The sequence below is a fragment of the Rattus norvegicus genome, chromosome 16 (genome assembly GCF_021556685.1).
Source record: "Rattus norvegicus strain SHRSP/BbbUtx chromosome 16, alternate assembly SHRSP_T2T, whole genome shotgun sequence".
NCBI classification, from domain to species: Eukaryota; Metazoa; Chordata; class Mammalia; order Rodentia; family Muridae; genus Rattus; species Rattus norvegicus.
In genome coordinates this window covers 83,338,749-83,357,519 of record NC_141549.1, presented here as the reverse complement: position 1 = coordinate 83,357,519, position 18,771 = coordinate 83,338,749, and the positions used below count along the sequence as shown (strand labels likewise).

At 43.1% G+C, this 18,771-nt stretch overlaps 2 protein-coding genes across 1 annotated transcript in view; one reads left to right on the top strand and one right to left on the bottom strand.

The window, feature by feature from the left end:
• Positions 1-18,771, bottom strand: part of Erich1 (glutamate-rich 1) — a gene marked incomplete at its 5' end in the record, with an annotated part of 52,793,804 nt that overhangs the window by 306,844 nt on the left and 52,468,189 nt on the right.
• Positions 1-18,771, top strand: part of Dlgap2 (DLG associated protein 2) — a 710,212-nt gene that overhangs the window by 237,692 nt on the left and 453,749 nt on the right.

Sequence of the window (18,771 nt, the reverse complement as noted above, 5' to 3'; positions counted from 1 at the left end):
CTCCTCTCCCCTTCCCTCCTCTCCCCTTCCCTCCCCTCCCCTTCCCTCCTCTTCCCTGCCCTTCCTTCCTCTCCCCTTCCCTTCCCTGCCCTCCCCTTCCCTGCCCTCCCCTCCTCTTCCCTGCCCTCCCCTTCCCTCCCCTTTCTTTTCCTTCCCTTCCCCTCTTTCTTTCCTTTTGTTTTTTGAGACAGTGTCAGGAGCCATCATAGGACAAGCTAATAACTAGCAGGTGATCTTCCTGAGATGACCCCCTTAGATTAAAATCGACGACAGAACTCCAGTAGGCAAGGCCCAGGAGAAAATCATCTTAGGAAAGATTCCTGCTATTAACAAGCCTTTTCTGTTATTACTAAACATATATGTTATTATTAAACATATATGAAAACCACAAGGTATTAGCCCACCCTTTTGAGCAGGTCTCTGCTGATCTGTGAAGATGTGCTGTCTTGTGGTGATGCTATATAGACAAATAGATGACTTCTTCATTCGTAACGATGATCCTGTAAGAATTCCTGAGATTATATCAGTGATTATTAAGCTCTTTTATAGTCAGGCTGATTTTAGGTCCTTTTCTGATAGTCAAAACTTCAATGAGAACTCTGTCAGTCTCCCACGTGTCACCAGTTAATTGCTTCTAGACAGTAACAAGACTTTCTACTACTCATATCACATTCCAAGAGGTTGCGAAACCATTCACCAAAGGTCATCAAAAGGGAACTAACCATTTGTTATAGGTGTTAGCACAGAAGATAAAATATTGACTGGATTTATCTATACAAAACCTTACTAATAACTTAGCTAGGGTTTTTAACTCTCAGTGAACCTGTGGGGCTGTGACAGGTGATGGATGTTTAACAGGATAATTACTCCTAATGGATATGCATGTAAACATCCTCTGGTATAAACATCTTATTTGATTTATGATTTGATATTATGTGTGAACTGTGATGAACGTTTTGCCATGGGATCATGTGCTCTGAAAGATGTGTAAGTGCTGAGGACAAAGAGTGGAGTGGGAATTTTCCCCTTGGCCCGCATAGGGTCTTTCTGTCCCCCCTCTTTACCTGGATAGTTTTCATAGGAAACTTTGTACAACTTAGAAGTAAATGCTAAGTTCACTTTTTGAAGTGTTCCTTTTTTCTTACTAGCAGGCTGAAAGTTAGAGCCCAGCCATTCCTGCAGAGACAAAACAAAGGCCACATTACTTAATCCCCCACTGTTAGGCTACAGGAATCAATCCCCTAACCCAGTGGCTTTTATCCCTCAGAATGAGCAGGAAAGTTTTTAGGACTTTTTAGAAGTTGTCATCAGCATTCAGTAGTATAGTTAGAGGGCTCCCTTCTGGAGACGATCAGTCTTTAAAGCCACACCAGAGTCCTGTTCTATGTCCTGTTTTAACCTGCTCCAGGTCAGGGGGCTCAGCAGGACAGGTTTCTTATTACCATGCAGCTCGCTAATTAGTTAAGGCTGTCAGTCCAGTGAGCCTGTTCTCACCCCACCCTCCAGGGTTGGGATTGCAACCATGGACTAGCACTCCTGTGTGTGTGTGTGTGTGTGTGAGTGTGTGTGTGTGTGTCTGTCTGTCTGTCTGTGTGTGGCCTGTGTGTGCATCTGTGTGTGTGTGTGTGTCTGTATGTGTCTGTGTGTCTGTGTATACCTGTGTGTCTGTGTGTGCCTGTGTATCTGTGTATGTCTCTGTGTGTGTGTCTGTATGTGTCTGTGTGTGGCCTGTGTGTGCATCTGTGTGTCTGTGTGTGTCTCTCTGTGTGTGTCTGTGTGTGTCTCTCTGTGTGTGTGTGTCTGTCTGTGTCTGTGTGTACCTGTGTGTGTGTGTCTGTCTGTGTCTGTCTGTCTGTGTGTGTCTGTGTGTGTGTGTGTGTCTGTGTGTCTGTGTATACCTGTGTGTCTGTGTGCCTGTGTGTCTGTGTCTGTGTGTGTCTATATGTATATGTGTGTCTGTGTATGTCTGTTTGTGTCTATTTGTGTGTGTATATCTCTGTGTATCTGTGTGTGTCTCTCTGTGTGTGTCTGTGTGTGCCTGTGTGTCTGTGTGTGTCTGTGTGTGTCTCTCTGTGTGTGTCTCTGTGTGCCTGTGTGTGTCTGTGTATACCTGTGTGTGTCTGTGTGTGTCTGCGTGTGTCTGTCTGTGTGTGTGTCTATATGTATAGGTGTGTCTGTGTATGTCTGTGTGTGTCTGTGTGTGTCTGTGTGTGTGTCTATATGTATAGGTGTGTCTGTGTATGTCTGTGTGTGTCTGTGTGTGTCTGTGTGTGTGTCTATATGTATAGGTGTGTCTGTGTATGTCTGTGTGTGTGTCTATATGTATAGGTGTGTCTGTGTATGTCTGTGTGTGTCTGTGTGTGTCTGTGTGTGTCTGTGTGTGTATATTTTTTGTGTTTGTTTCATTTTTCTTTTCTGGATTCTAGGGATTGAACCCTGGTACTCAAGCTTCGGTGTAAGCACTTTACAGACGGAGCTGATCCTACAGCCCAGATCACACGGAGCTCGAGGCAGGCGCTTCAGTCCCTCCCAGGAGCTGGAGCCTGACCTGGGAGCTCCGCTGTGCACTTCGTAGCTGTGCATCTGTTCTTACATCTCAGTCCCATTTCACACCACGTCTTCTTGTCTGTGAACCAAGTTTCCTCCCTTAACATCCTTGCGACTTCTTTATGCTCTGAATTTAAAGCCAGTGCGAAGAACATTGTGCGAATACAGTGATAAGTCTGACCAGAGTGGTTAGAGCTGTGGGTAGGTGGAGACCTAGATTCCCATTGATTTCTTTAGTTTCCCCTTTGAGTTGGGCACCATGGCCTAAAAGCGTGTGCATCTCTATGTCCATAAAGCTTGTAAGGAAATGAAAGAGTTCTGAATGTTGTATTAGTCACTTTGTTATTTCAGTGAATGAAAAAGCATGACCAAGGATAATAAATGTATATATATCTATATATATATACATTTATATAAACTATAAATTATATATAAAACTATTTGAATATATACACATAGATGTACACACATAAATGTGTATACTATATGATGTGGATATGTATACATATCTAATATATATACAGATCTAATACATATATCTTATTTAATATTGAATGTATATCTAATATATATACTGGGTCAGAATTTGTGATGGTGGAACAAAGGCATGGCAGCAGGGACAACTGAGAGCTCACATCTTTTGACACAACCACAAGGTAGAGAGCGAATACTGGGAAGGGCATCAGGCTTTTAAGAGCTCAAAGCCCACCCCTAATAAAGTCCACACCTCAAAGCCCACACCTCCTACAACAAGGCCACACCTCCTAATCCTTCTCCAAAAGTTCCACCAACTGGAGACCAAGTATTAAAACCTATGAGCTTTGGGAGCCATTTTCACTCAAGTCACCACAGCGGGGATGATAGAGGTGACGATGCAGATGCCACCTCTTACTGTGGAGCTGTCTGTTCTGCTAGCCTCAGTGGGAGCTCTCCAGGGTCTCAGCTAGGTTCTTCTGTCTGAGATGTGACCAATAGTCTCTGCATTCGGTTCTCTGAGGCTCTAGGTATCTCAAGACCTCTCTGAGTACATGCTGTTGAAGTGGCTTTGTCCCCTAGATGGAGCCCTGTACCCGCATTGCAAGGCAGAGACAGAAGATGTTCTGCACACTCTGGGGCAAAAGAAGTATGGAGTCCGCTCTGCCTCGGAGTGGGAAACCCTTCACTATCTGCACGGCTTCAGGGAGCTGGCACCAGCTTTCTCGTAGGGGCTACTCAAGTACAGGGAAACAGAGATATAAGCTCTCACTGCCTCGGCATGAATACATCAGTCTAGAGTGTGTCATGTCTCAAGGTCATGGCTCCCATGGTAGAAAATCAGTGTTGTGGCTCCTGTAGACCTGAGGTCAGCTCCTAGAGGTATCACGGAAGACATAATGGCTCAGAGCCTTCACAGAATGCAATTTATGATACTTTCAATTTTAGCAAAAAAAAAAAATCACTTGTATCTTGTAAACATGTAATCTCAAAGGACAGCTTCAAGCTTTCACCCTTTTCTCAGGGTATCTGTGGGCACCTATTACCTGTGATTTGGGTGTCAAGAGGAAGAAATGCCTCTTGGCCTCTTTTCAGAAAGTTTTGGTACAGGATGGAATACTTAGACAAGGGGACGCTTGAGGCCTGCTTCCATGACAGGTCAGAGCAGCCAAGTGTGGAGAAAGAAGGCCCGGGTTCAGCTGGAGGAGAGCTACCTACAGGGTCATTACTGTGGTAGGTCTCAGTTCCTGTGCAGTCTTGGAGCTTCCTGAAGGAAAGAGGCAGCTCACGAACATCTTTCAGCACAGGGGCCCAGTGTTCCTTGGGTGACCGGTGTGCCGGTCCAGTCCTGTGGGTGCTCAGCTCCAGAAAAAAGACTCAACACTCCGTTCATTCTCCCTCACACAGCCCCATGTGGGGATGAAGTTCTTGCTCTGTGAGAAACCCCTAGCAATCCTAAGGGGTCTCCCTGCCATGGGATACATGCCACTCATGCAAGCAAAGGACATGTGCACGTCTGCAAAAGACAGACAGACAGGGCCCGTGGACAAGGATCCTCCCCAGACAGCACTCCATCAAACTGATTGCGGTGTTCACGTAGCAAAACAGTCCTCACTCACTCTGCATCAACTACATTGTGCTTGGGTGTTTGAAGCTGGAGGATAGCACCCAGTTCATGGCGAGGGGAGGGGACATGGCTCCCAGTGAGGGCACAGGACACAGCTCACAGTGAAGTCTCTAAGACATAGTTCACAGTGAGGAGATGGAACATAGTTCATCATAGGGAGTGGACAGGACAGATCAGTCACAGTGACAGATAACTGAGTCTCCGGTGTGCCCAGGAGAAGCTAAGACTAGGCAGACTGTATCGTGTGTGTTTGCTTCTCAGAACTCAGTACCTTTCTCAGCAAGGCCCTGGCGCACCTGCTCCACAGGAACCCGATTCAGTCCCGGCCACTATGTGTTTCCTTACCTGTGACCTTATGATCATTCTGTGACTGTGATCGGCAATCGCTCACTGCTGTCTGCCTATTTCCCTCACTAGAGCATCGGTTCCACGGGTCAGGGGTTTTATTATTATTTTTTTACTCTAATGCAGAATCTATTTTATAAATTAGACAACATAAATAGTACTTAGAAAGAGTTTTGCATTTTTATGCTGTCAATAAAAATCTTAGTACATAATAGTTTCAGTAAGTCATCTCACACCCAAAAGCAAAACTGATTTTTAGGTTCCAGAGCTCACATTCCGTATTTGCAAATGCAACACAAAGTGCAGCGTAAACTCTTCATAGATGAATGGTCATGGAAGAGCCATGGCATGGAGATTCACGGTAGCCTCTTTCTTAAAGCCCAGGTTTTGTGTTTTATAAAAAAGAGCAGGTTATGTTTGATAGAACCAGGTATGGTGAGGTAGGAGGGGTGCCATAGTGGTCCCATGGTGAAGCATCCCTTCCCCTTGAGGTGACAGCCTTATGATGGGTAGAATGTAGAATAGATTTATTTAGGGCATGGGAAGGGGAGGTCAGAAGGGAAGACAGACAGACAAACAGACAGAGGAGGGGGAGGAATCAGGGAGAGAAGAGAGTCAGAGAGAGAGAGAAGAGGCAGAGAGAACAAGGAGGGGTCCAAGCAGCCCCTTTTATAGCAAGTCAGGCCTACCTGGCTGTTGCCAGGTAACTGTTGAGCAGAGCCTGGAAGGAATGCTAGCACCAAGGTGAGGGTCAGCCTTGAAAAAGGCGCTTAGGTTGGGCAGAGCGCGAGTCATAGTTGTAGGAATCTGTGGTGCAACCCACGTGAACAGTTAACTAGTCTCAGATATATGATATCACCGGGGTCTCTGATAATGATTTTCAGAGGAACAAATACAGAATATGGAGGGTTCTGCACTCCTGTGCTCCCACTTCCCATTCCCCGATGAGCCCAGCAAGGTCACTAGGGCACTAGACTCTACTTCCTGGTGCACAACCAAAAGGTACTTATTCCTTCCCTCTGTACCCTGGAATCCCTGTCTCTAAGGGGACAGGAGTGGCCGCAGTGTGGCCAGTCAGTGTGCACAAAGCTTAGCATGTTCTGTCAGAGCTTACACCAAGCATCGTTTCAGACTTCATTATTTCCAGCTGTCAAAGCCAAAATGTAGATATTTACTCTTGGCACTATGTTTTCAAAGGTGAATTGTCTGAGAGTTCTGATTATTAACCTGAGTTGCTCATGTATTTGCTGTGCTTATGTGATTGAGAACATCAGATTTGCTCTCTCAACAACTTTCAACATACAACAGTAATTGTGAACCAAGGCACGCTGTATATGCTAATCTCTTGAACATACTCCTCCCAAGGGGAGGTTTATGCCCTTAGCAGACATCAACCTGTCCCCATCCTGCTAGTGACAACCACCTGTTTTCTCCTCCTGAGAGTCCCCTTTTCAGAAATCCGGCTTTAAGGAGGTGTGTGTGTGTGTGTGTGTGTGTGTGTGTGTGTGCTTTATGTGTTATGTATGGTGTGTTGTGTTGTGTGTTGTGTTGTGTATGTGTTGTGTGTTTTGTGTGTGTGTATGTCGTGTGTATGTGGTGTATATGTTGTGTGTTGTGTATGTATTGTGTGTGTTACGTTGTTTGTATTTTGTGTATGTGTGGTGTGATGTGTGTTTGTGTATGTGTGTGTTTATGTGTTGTGTGTTGTGTGTGTTGTGTTTGTGTTGTGTTGTGTTTGTGTTGTGTTGTGTATGTGTTGTGTGTTTTGTGTGTGTGTTATGCGTGTTGTGTTGTGTGTTGTGTGTATTTTGTTTATGTGGTGTGTGTTTTATGTGTGTGTGTGTGTGTGTGTGTGTGTGTGTGTGTTTGTGGTGTGTGGTGTGAGAATGATGTTTGGTTTTGAATGTGAGAGCCTGGAAAGGTGCCCTACCCATGGGAAGTACTCAGTGGGGCCAGCGGGATGACTCACTGGGTAAATGCTCTTGCTGCCAAGTCTGACAACTGGAGTTCAACCCCCAGAATCCAGATTGTGGAGGAGAGAACCAACTCTTGCATCTCGTGTCTGACTGCCTCAGTCTGTGCTGTACATACATAGACACGTGCTAAGTAAATAAACTATGTTTTGTAAAGAAAGTGCTCAGTAAATGCCCACTGCTGGGGGGGGGGGAGCGAGATGCTCAAGTATTCCCTTCAGACAAACTCTAGGATTTCTGCAGGTCTGAGTGCCAAATGCCAGGCTTGTGGGCTAAAACCTGAACTGCACAGGGCTTGGAGCAGAGCATTTTAAGGGGAAGTGAGAATTTTTTTTTATTAGTTCTAAGTAGTTAAGGAAGAAATGCTAGGAATGCGCCTTTTGATTTTATTGAAGATTTTTTTTTTTCTATTAAGAAACCCTGAAGAGCAGGGAAGCCCTGTCCATTTGGCATGCAGTAGTGGCACACAGGAGGAAGCTGGACTGTTATTAAAAGAAACCTGATTTCTGAAGCATCATGGGAGTTCAATACCTCTGTTTCCCAACTGCTCCGACTTGGTCCACTTAAATGCGATCTCTCATTCAGCACGGTGGGTTCTGTGCATTTCCCCTGGGATTTTTTTTCTCCTGTGATGAGGGCACATTACCGATGCTCATTTTACCCACCTTCACTTTGTTCTTCTGGCTTGAATTTGTGGCCTGATCCTCCTTCCAAGCCCCAGCTATGGGTGCTGTCTTGTGTAGATGTGTACAGTAGTGAATGGGTGATTATTTTTTCTGCTGGAAGAGAGAATGAAAGGAGAGGGAGAGAGGGAGCGAGAGGGAAAGAGGAGAGAGAAAGAGAGGGGGAAGAGAGGGAGAAAGGAAAGGGGGAGAGAGAAGAGATAGAGATAAAGAGAAAGGGAGGAAGAGGAAGAAGAAAAAGAGGAAGAAGAAAAAGAGGAAGAAGAAAAGGAGAAGGAGGGAGGAGGAGAAGGAAGGGGAGGAGGAGGAGGAAGGGAGGGGGAGGGGGAGGGGGAGGGGGAGGGGGAGGAGGAGGAGGAGGAGGAGGAGGAGGAGGAGAAGGAGAAGGAGAAGGAGAAGGAGAAGGAGAAGGAGAAGGAGAAGGAGAAGGAGAAGGAGAAGAAGAAGAAGAAGAAGAAGAAGAAGAAGAAGAAGAAGAAGAAGAAGAAGAAGAAGAAGAAGAAGAAGAAGAAGAAGAAGAAGAAGAAGAAAATTATAGAGAATCCAAGTAACATAGGGTAAGGTTTGGTGGCTTCTCACATTATGTATGTTCATGTTTTTGGTCCCAGTAGCCTGACATGGCTGGCAAGATGTGTGAGTGGCTATGGGTGAGCTGACAGTGACCAACTCTTGCCTACGGTCACTGCTTGCATGGTAGCCCAAAGCCCTCTGGCGAATGACGGTTTTAGAATCTCCATCTAGCTTCCTACTAACAGACTTGCTTGTAGAACGGGAGATTTGGGTTGCTAGTTCTGCTGAATGTGGAGCTCAGCTCACCCTCGCCTCTGGTTTCTACCCAACCCAGCGGGCTATGGCCTTATTCACAGTAAGTGCTGAGAGATGTATCTAGTACTCAGGGCTCCCGGAGCCTGGCACACACCTCATCTTCGTCTCTAGTATGTGAGGGCATAACTTTTTCGAAAAAAAAAATTATCCCTTTGAAATTAATTCACACAACATAAAATCCACTTGTTTCAAATATCAAATCCGTTGCTTCTTAGTATATTTAAAATACTGTGCTGCATTATGAAAGGATAAATTTGATCACTATTTTTGATAATTGCAAAAGAAATCAGAGACCCATTAGCAGCTAGACCAGCAACTGTGGCGGGCAAATCTACTTCCTCTACCTACAGAGTAGCAGATGTTGGGTCTTCCACGTTGGGTAAACCCCATAATAAGCGGTCGTGGGGTCTGGCTTCTCTCACTAGGAAAGGATTGCACAGTTCATTCATGCTTTAGGCTGCTCCCGTACTTGCTTGTTTCTGGGTACTGATCCACATGATTATTTACTCATTCGCCAGGCCGCGGATGATTGCTGTGTTTCCTTTCTTTCTTCCTTGTTATCCGCAGCGCTGGTCTAAGCCTCCCACACATGCTCTAATTTCTCTTGGATATATAGCCAGGAGAGGAATGGTTGGGGTCCCGTGCAGGTCTGCTTTATCCTCCAGTCTCTAGGTTGCTTTCCGTGGCTCCCCTTTCATTTCTGTTGGTGACAGCTGGAGTTGGATTTCTTTAGACACTAACGGCCTTGGTCAGTGTGTACCCCTTGCATTGAAGTTACCACAGAGAGAGAGGTACCACCTCCATCATGTCTGCCTGTCGACTGTCTTCTCATAAGCTTATCGGAGACTGGCTTATCATCGCTGGAGAAATGACTTCAATCTTTTGTCCACTTGAAATCCATTGTCTTTTGCTACTGAACTGTAAATACTTAAACATTCAGGATATAAGTCCCTCGTTACTTATAGGCTTTTTCATATAGTTTCTCTCCTTTTGTGGGTTTCCCTTTTTGCTTGATTCGTGATGTGTTTGCGGCACAAGAGTTTTGAATCTGTTAGAGGCCAGTTCGCTTGTCCTTAGTGCCTGGAATGCCCTGTCTCAAAACCCCACTTAACCTCCGTCCAGCAGGGCAGCTCATGTGCTCTGTTCTGTGTTCTGTGGCCCTTACACCCAAGCCTAAGGGGTTTTGTTTGTTCATTTGCTGGCTGTTGTTTTCCTTTATTTCTTTTTAATAAAGTTGTGAGGTTTGGATGTAACTTTTTTTCCCCTCACATGCTTTTCTAGCTGTCCCAGAATTGCCCGCTGAAGAGAACACTCTCCTCCCATTGTTGTCTTGACATCCATCTCAGTTCCCTCAGGACGCTGTGATGAAGTTGCCAAGACAGGATAGATATATAAAAACCACATGCCTGCTTTCCACAGTTCTGGAGGCTGAAAGTCTTGGATCAGGGCACCACTTGGTCCGGTGTCTAGAGAGTTCCTGGTTCACTGTGATGTCTTCGTGCTTTCCTCATGAGATGGATGAAAGAAACATTCTGTCCCTCATAACTCCATCACCTCCCAGAGGCTCCCCACTTTAAAAACTCATTTGGGGGGTTAGCTTCTGCTGTTTGCCTTCTGGGAAGTATAGACATTCGATACATGTCATCTTTGATATCCTATTTTCAGCTCCTGGTTTTTATCCCACAGTTCTCTATCACCTGGGTAATGGGAAGCCATTTGGATTTTCCTCTATGCTTAAAATCTTAGGCCAAATGAGCATGCTGGGGGCGACGGTGTGTAGGTTCAGAGGCCAGCCTGCTTGGGTATAATTTTAGTTAGAAACTGATTTAGAGCAAGTTGTTCAACTTCTGCGTCCTGAGAGCCTTACCCTGAAGAGCAACCATCTTTGAAATTGACATGGGGACATCTGAGGGAGCACACGGATTATATACACGTTCCTGTTTGACTTTGGTCCTGTGAATCTTTATACCTATATCATGGACACCAGACTGGAGACGTGACGCTCCTAGCTAGAGCAAGAGAGCAAAGGAAGAAATGTTTAAGCCCTGCTCCACTTACAGAGCCTCTGTGCTTATCTCAGTGATGGCTCCTATTGTCATGTTGACAGAGCCTTTTCTGAAGCCACTAAGGTTGCCCTCATTTCTAAGATGGCTCCTATGACCTCTAACAGCCTCCTGCCTCCGTACCTAGGATAACTCTGGCAGTTAGGACACCATAGCGCATCCATTCTGACTTACTTGGCTGCACTTGGATATGCATGCATGAACCAATGCATTCACCTAGGCACTCAGGTGCTGCCTAGGAGGAACAGAGGTCACGTGACCCTGGGTCTGGCTGTACCCACAGTTAAGCCATCATGATGGGAGATCTGGGAATACATTCCTTCCCCTCGTTTGTCTCTCCTTTTCTCTATAAAATAAGGAACTCGTTAGCTATTCTCCAGGGTGCTCTGCAACTTTAAATTTCAATGTACCTATAAATATGACTAAGTGATTTCACAACTATATTTAAAACTAGAAGAGCAGACTAAAGGGTAGGAAAATAGCTATGATTCTCCTGTTGGAATCACAATTGGAACTGAGTTTGAAGAAATGTGGTGAGTTACAGAATATTCAAAAGCCATTGGTAAGGGACTGATACAGTTGGATGTTTGGCACTGTGAAACTGCTGCCACAGTGGGACGAGTTCTCATCAAGTTTACCTAAAAATGGTTTGAGGGTGAAAGTTTTGAAGATGTCACCAGTAACCTTCTAGAAGTATTAATGAGGTGCCCCACTGGGGACAGACTAGGTTTCTTCCTGTTTTTATCTCATAGGTCTTTATAATTCTCATCTTTTTAATCACTCAGGCAATGTAGATTTTTTAATGAATTGTGAGAAGTATTAAAAATGAAACCATTAGTGTCTTTAAAGGCACAGGACACTCTTCTCCCAGGCATTTTCTTCCAAGGCTCGCTCCAGATGGTTTCCTAGACTGAGGTACCTCAGTATGAGTGTGTGGTCAGCAAACACTGTTTGAATGTCTGTTTGTAAACACTCTTTATAGTTCCTCCTGGAGAGAGAACTTAGTCTTCCTTTCCTCCTTTGCGAAAATCAAATTTGTAGGTTTTTTTCTGGTTGTCTAAATGTTCTTTAGTTTATAAAGATTAGCTATGCAGAAAAAGAAAATGTTCTCTTGTTATATATTCAATATATTCTACGAAATAGCCACAAGACGTAGTTTTCTAGATTTAATTTCAGTACCAACTCCCCCCACAGGCATATATATGAGTACAGACTTGTGTGCACATAGACACATAAACACAAACACATGAATAGAGATATGTGTACACTGAGGCATGTGCATAAACATGAGTGCAAAACACATGAATACAGAATATGTGTACGTGAATGTATAAATACACATGAGCAGAAGAAGCGCAGGCATATGTACACAGAGATATAGTGTAAACATGAGTGCAAGAACCCACAAACACAGATGCACGTAAAGAGACACATACAGGAACATTGACACACATGAATGCACAGACCTGTACACAGGCCCATACATTCATAAACACACATAACCCATGTGAGTGCAGGCATGTATATAAACATAAGCACATACATGCACAGACACTGGCATAGTCTACACAAACATAGACACATGCATGAACATAAACACACACATGGATGTGGGCCAAAACATAGATATATGTATGCATAAAGACTGACATAGAGCCCACATGAATGTAGGCACATGCACAAAGAAAGTTCACATAGAAATGTGCACATGTGCCCATGTACATGTAAAAGCAGAAATGAATATGCTCTTACATGTATGAACACAGACATGTGCACATTGAGTTCAGACCTACAAATAGACATGTGAACACACACACATAAATTTTGATTGCAAATCCATATGACTATTTGTTTTAGAGAAGAAAGAAGCATAGGATGCTGTCACTATGCAGGTGAAGGCAGGTAGAAGATAGAACGAGGCCTGTCATTGGATGAGAAGGAAGGATGGGCGGGAGAAAAGTTTTAGAGAGGAGGAAAAGACTGGAACCGAAGAGAGAAAGAAGCAGCTGAGAGAGCATGGAGGCTGATGTTAAGATTCCACTCTGTGTAATTTATAGGTTGTTATGAATATTCTTAAGGGATGGATGTGTACAGGATTTTGAATGTCTAGGTGGGCAATTATATCTTATCAATTGGATCAGAGGTTATTGTGTTGTGTGTTCTTTCATGTGGTGATTTAACTGAGTTCAAGAGAGTGTGTGGTGGCAGGACACTGGGCCGCCATGGAATTGGGATGTGTGTGCCTGCCATGGTGGCAACTTGCCTTCGGAACTAGATGGGTAGAGAGATTGTTGCCAGGCTCAGAGAGAAGCCATCAGCAATATAATATAGGATGGAGCAAAGTGGGTGAGATCTTTGCTGTCTGAGATGAAGATATTTACCAGATGTCACGGGGCACTATGGTGCTGGGTCTAGTGTGGGTTAAAAGGAAGCCCTATTTTAATTTTACAGCAACAGTGTATGCATAATTTCAAACAGCTTTTAAAACTTAACCTTTACTCATAAACGTAGGCATGCAATTGTTCATGCTCTTGCTCTACATCAAGTTAATGGTGACGTAGTGTTCCGTGAACATGGTATCTATGGTTCTCAACCTTCCCAACGCTGCTCCATTTTATCCATTTTAATACAGTTCCTCATGTCGTGGTGACCCCAACCATAAAATTAATCTTTTTGCTACTTCATAAGTGTTATGAATCATAATGTAAGTATCTGTTTGGGGACCATGACCCACAAGTTGAGAACTGCTGCCTTATATCCTCTGAGGGGACTTTGGTGTTGAGTCAGCTCACTGTCAGGACTTTGACTAGATAACGTACGGTGTGAGGGAGGGAGTTTGTGTTTTTTTCTTGTTCCCTAGTGGTATCTGTTGTGAGTAGCCTGTGAAGAGAGGCAGTGGGGAGATGCATGCTCAGTGCTTTGTGGATTCTGGACCTCTGTGGGTACATCACACAGCAGTCCCTACCAGGAGCATGCTTCTGCTGCTGGATTTGTTACAGGACCATCCTTCCTTTCAGCAACCAGGGGAAGGAGAATGCAGTCTATCTTGCCCATCCCAAGCCTCCGTAGGGTGGTGCTGTCCTATCAGTTCTAGGTAGTGTCTGAGGTCAAGTCCCTCTCAGTAAGACACTGCAACCCTTTACTTACTTTCTCAGTTGTTTTTTTTTTTCTTTCCTCCAAAGCTAAGGACTTATTTTCATAAGGGAACACATCAGATGCCATCAATATTCACAGTTAAATGAACTGCAACCCTCAACCTAGAACACAGTGAGAGAGAAATGGCATTGTAGGTCATTTTAATGCAAGGCAGGCAGCACTGTGACAGGATATGTTTGCCCAGAGATTTTAGGTAAGGAAATGGGGAAAGGAGGGATAGTGATGTCTTGAGTAAATTTTACATTGCAGGCACTGTGTGGAAGAGTCCATTGTGACTGACAGTCACAGGATCAAGGCAGAGAGGACATTCTGACTTAGACTTGAAGGATGAATGCATGAAAGAAGATGGCATGGGCATTTCCTCGCCTTTTGTGACTGACCTGGCGATTTGAATAATTTACCTAGGTAACCACAGGGAGGCCTTGTTATCTACAGTGGGCTTGTTTATAAATGAGCTATAAGACTTCTTCCAGAGGCTGTAAGACTTCTGAAAGCACCTAGAACACCCTGGACAATAGCAGAGCCTGTTAGGAGGCAGGGACTAGTTATAATGAACGCAGAGCTGTGATGTCAGACTCATTTTCCTTCCCCAAGTGCCTGAAATTCAGAAATCAAGCAATACGCATGTTAAACGCGAGTAGGAATCTATCAAGATCAATTTAACTATGGTCCTAATTAACCTAGTTCCTAACTGTTCATATTATTGTAAAGGTAACTGATGTTCACGCCTACACTTAAATAATATGCACATATATTTACAAACGAGAAAATGTGAAGATCTTCTATATTAAAATGATACTGTGTGCTTTTTAATTTGGGGTGGCAGGGAAGAGTCACTGCGGGAATGGGTGCCATGGAACCCAGTATACTGAGATGTATCTGGAATGGTGTCTCCTTGCAGAGTGGCTGATCCACTAGGACAAATTGTTAGTGTTTGAGTGCCTTGGGTTTCTAGTATGTAAATGCCTTCTCCATAAAATTGCTGTGAACTGAAGTTTGGGTTAACAGGCAATAAAGAATTTCCTTCATACCCAAACTAAGGGAGTCATGACCTCAGAAGGAAACCTTGCGGAAAGAGCCATGCTCCCCAGACAGAATCTGGATGGGAGAGGGGATCTATTAAACCTTGTTCTGGTCTCAGGCAGCCTGGAGTCTTTGAGGGCAGTCATTTTAAAATACAGGAAATGGAAAATCTTTATGTAACCCATGGATAGAAAGGATCGAGAATGATGGTTTTGTCTTGAAAAATCACTAAGCAGAGATTTGATAGCCGTTAGAAATTTGGTGACTGTTAAGAAACAATATAGTTCCTGGGTATAATTGTCAAGAAGCATAGTCTCGCTGCCTCAAATGCTGGATACTAGCAGCATGTTGCCATAGCAACAAAGCAAGTAATAGCTATAGCAGGATAGTAAGTAGCAAAAAAATCATTACAATACTTAAGAACCCAAACTTTAATATTTCATTTCTGTTATAATCACAACCACATTTTTAAAGATCAAAGCAATTGGGTTTATGTTTTTCAAAAGAAGGAAATTTTTTTTGAGAAATTTTACTTTTGGAGACATTTTTATAGAATGAACTGTGTGTTGTTAAGTTCATCAGCAAATTTGCCCTGACTCTTGCTGATTCTCCTGTTCACTTAACATTAATTACCGCCTGGAGCTGTCCACACTTGGAGTGCTGAAAATGTAGTCCAAGATGTGCTTCACTGTTTCTTGGAGAACTGCCTTATTGGTACACGTTTTGGTTTCTGGGCTGGAGTAGACACATATTAAACATACTAACACACTCAAATATGTGAATAAATGTTTGAGCTATGTGTTCAAACTCAGGATTTTTTTTAGAAAGTTTCACTGTTTTAAAATCTGTATTAAATGAGCTGTCTTAGATTGTTATGAGAATATATTACAGTTCTGCAAGGTTTTATATATTCCATGGGTTTCTTTATCAATATGTAATTAAATAAAACATACATAGCATCTTTCATTCCTCTTTCCCTCTTTCGCACTGAGATGATTGGATAATGGTTGATGGCTCATCTTAAGGGAAAAAAAAAGAAAAGAAAAAGCACTGTTCTCAGCAGAAATGAAAATCATTAGGACTATTTGGATTTTTTTGGTATTTGAAATATTGCTGTCCTGTTATTATATTGCTGAAGTTTAAAAAAACTTTTCTAGATATTGAGAGTGAGTTACTTTCAAATAACCAAATTGCAAAGGGAAAACATAATTTACCTAGACTTTTTATTATCAAATGTCTTCATTAATGCTTTTATTCGCTTTAGTAAAAGCACCAGAACAAAATAATAACAGCCTTCTTAGCCAGTAACACACAAAAATAGTTTCTTCTCATTGAACAATAATTGCACATACAAAATTAAATATAGTTTGCTCCTCTAGCAACACATGTTAAGGATATGCACAGAAAATGTTATTTGGGCTGTGATGAACATTTCCAGTGTTTACAAGTATCAATCTTCCCCAAAGCATTATACCAAGAATTAACCCCATGCAATAGACATTTTTTTTTTGGTTCTTTTTTTCGGAGCTGGGGACCGAACCCAGGGCCTTGCGCTTCCTAGGCAAGCGCTCTACCGCTGAGCTAAATCCCCAACCCCTGCAATAGACATTTTAGTGAAACCAGATGATCACAGCATGTGCTATTTAATCACAGGATGCATTTTAGAACACACAATGGAGTCAGGTTCATTAAGAGTTTTATCTTCAACTTGTCAAACTAGCAAACAGATTACATTTTCGCCTTAACTCAGGACAGTAACTTGGAAACATTTGATGGCTTCCTGGTGGTTTTGGTCTTAAGATGAAGGAAACAGTAATTGTTTGTCTGTATAAAAGAACGTTTGGAAAGATACCATGTGGTCATCTTGGCAGCTCTGGGTGATGTGAAATGCAGGAAGCATATGTCCTGGGGGAACCAAGTTTGTTGGTACCTCCACATCTAATCTCTGCCAGGAACAACTGTCCTAGTCCGGATAGATCTCTGTCATATACCTGCCTGAGATAACTCTGCATAGCATTAGAGAACAAAAACAGTTATAAATTTAGCTGATGGAAAAGGCGACTATGTTTTTCCCAGTTATGTTTTATTTTGATCCAGTAGTGTTTCAAGTATTCTATATGGAATGCTTTTGTAGAAGACCACCCCTCTCACAGTGTCTGTGATTTTAGCTGTGTGTTTGTTCACGTCTCCCACCCTTGTCTTCTCTGTCTAGGAGGTTGAGTTTTGTGTCTCCCCAGGCTTTATTTCCAGTTCTTTGTATTATTTCTTTTTACTTTCTTAGTTTATTCACTAATTTTGGGGGGGGGGGTCTCAACTTTAGGGCTTTTAAAAGTTTGGCTGTATAATTCAAGGAGTTGTTTGTCTTCTCTTTTGGTTAGATAAGATTACAGAAGGATGGTGGAAGGTTTGTATCTAAACCAACAGAACACCAGAACTGACTTTCAGATCATGTGACTTGTAGGCCAAATCCTGGTTGAGGTGGGCGGAGCTCGGATTGATGTCCCTGAGGAATTTCTCTTCCACTGTGCCTTAGTCTGCACCTTCTGGCCAGGGCAAGTCTCAATACAAAGTTTGTCCTTGCCAGATAGTAAGTAGCTCCATGTGGCATTCCCCCATCCCCCCACAGAGCTCTGATAGTTCCCTTGCAGAAGAAGAAAACTCTGCCCATGTCAGAGCAAGTGAATTAATGTGAGTAGGTCCCTGAATTTTCAACAGCATTGAACAACCAGCTCACTAAATAAATTCTAAGTCTATTCTGAACCTTCTGCTTCCATTTTCTTGGAGTCAAAACTAACTACCTTTGAAGAAGTTGAAGAGACACGGCCTTTGGTAATCCTAAGAGCTTGTGTAAGATACCCATTTTACTCTAGGAAGCGGCCTTAGAGCTGGGAAGCTATCTTTGTGAAATTGTATGCTTAGAACCTGTGAAAGTTCTTAGTCTGAGAATAAATTTGACACCAGGACTCTCGCAGTTGATATGCATGAAGCTAAAATGATTGAACTAGCTGTTGTTAACATACATGATCACAAAACACAAAGTAAGATATGCTCACTCTAAAAATGACAGTTAAAGTTGGCATATATGAAATGTATGCTAACCAGATACTTAAATGCTGCAGAATCTCCAAGTTCACCCTATAGTTATTTATTATTTTTATTGTGTATAATCAAGAGGATAAATCTTAATTGTTTAATTACCCCCCACACATCTAAATGGCATTACCCTAAGAACTGTGTGCTTGCTTGCTTGCTTGATGGTTATGCTCTCTCTTGATTTCTCCTATCTGTTTTCTGAAAGAAGATTAGGAATCTTCATTCTGAGTATCAGTGACTGGCTTTCTGGAGATGTAAACAGGGATCAGGCAAACCAGATCCTCTGGGGCGATTTGCTCCAAGTGAAATTTATTTGCAAGCAGCTTGTGGCCTTTCATCTTTGAAAATTGTGAATATGTTCATTGATACCAACAGGAGAGGGCAAAATGTGTTACTAGAAAAACAAAAGGCAGCTAATCTTTAATTTAATGTAGCAAAACAAAGTACTTGTTGGGCTATTGATGCTTAAGGCTACTGCAATCAGAAAGGTGTTGACATTCCGACTCTCTTGTTTATCAGCTTGTAAATCCTTCATTCTGGATTAGGAACCAGACACCAGTGGCTGCATAAAACATGAGCACATGCTTTCCTTTCCTTGTGGTTCTGCATGAGCCTGTGATTATGAACACAGCTCTATTGACAGCCAGCTTCAGAGAACTCAGTGGCTCTAAGGCTAGATGTTTTGTACCCTTGCTCAGCTTCACAATGCGATTGCCTTACACAGAGGGGTGGCTGGCTCTTGACCTAATTTACCAGCAATGGGTGTTGTTTTTGTATTTTGTCTTTCCTCCTGGGAATAAGAAGTTAACATAGGTGTTGCCACCTAGGCTGAGGCTGAGCTGTAAGAAATGGCTGCATTCTTGACAAACCCTACCCTGCCCCATATCAGAGTGTCTGCATTAGGGTAGTAGGCTTCATCCAGCTCCAGAACTCACTCTGAGTGGTGAAATCTCTGCATGGAC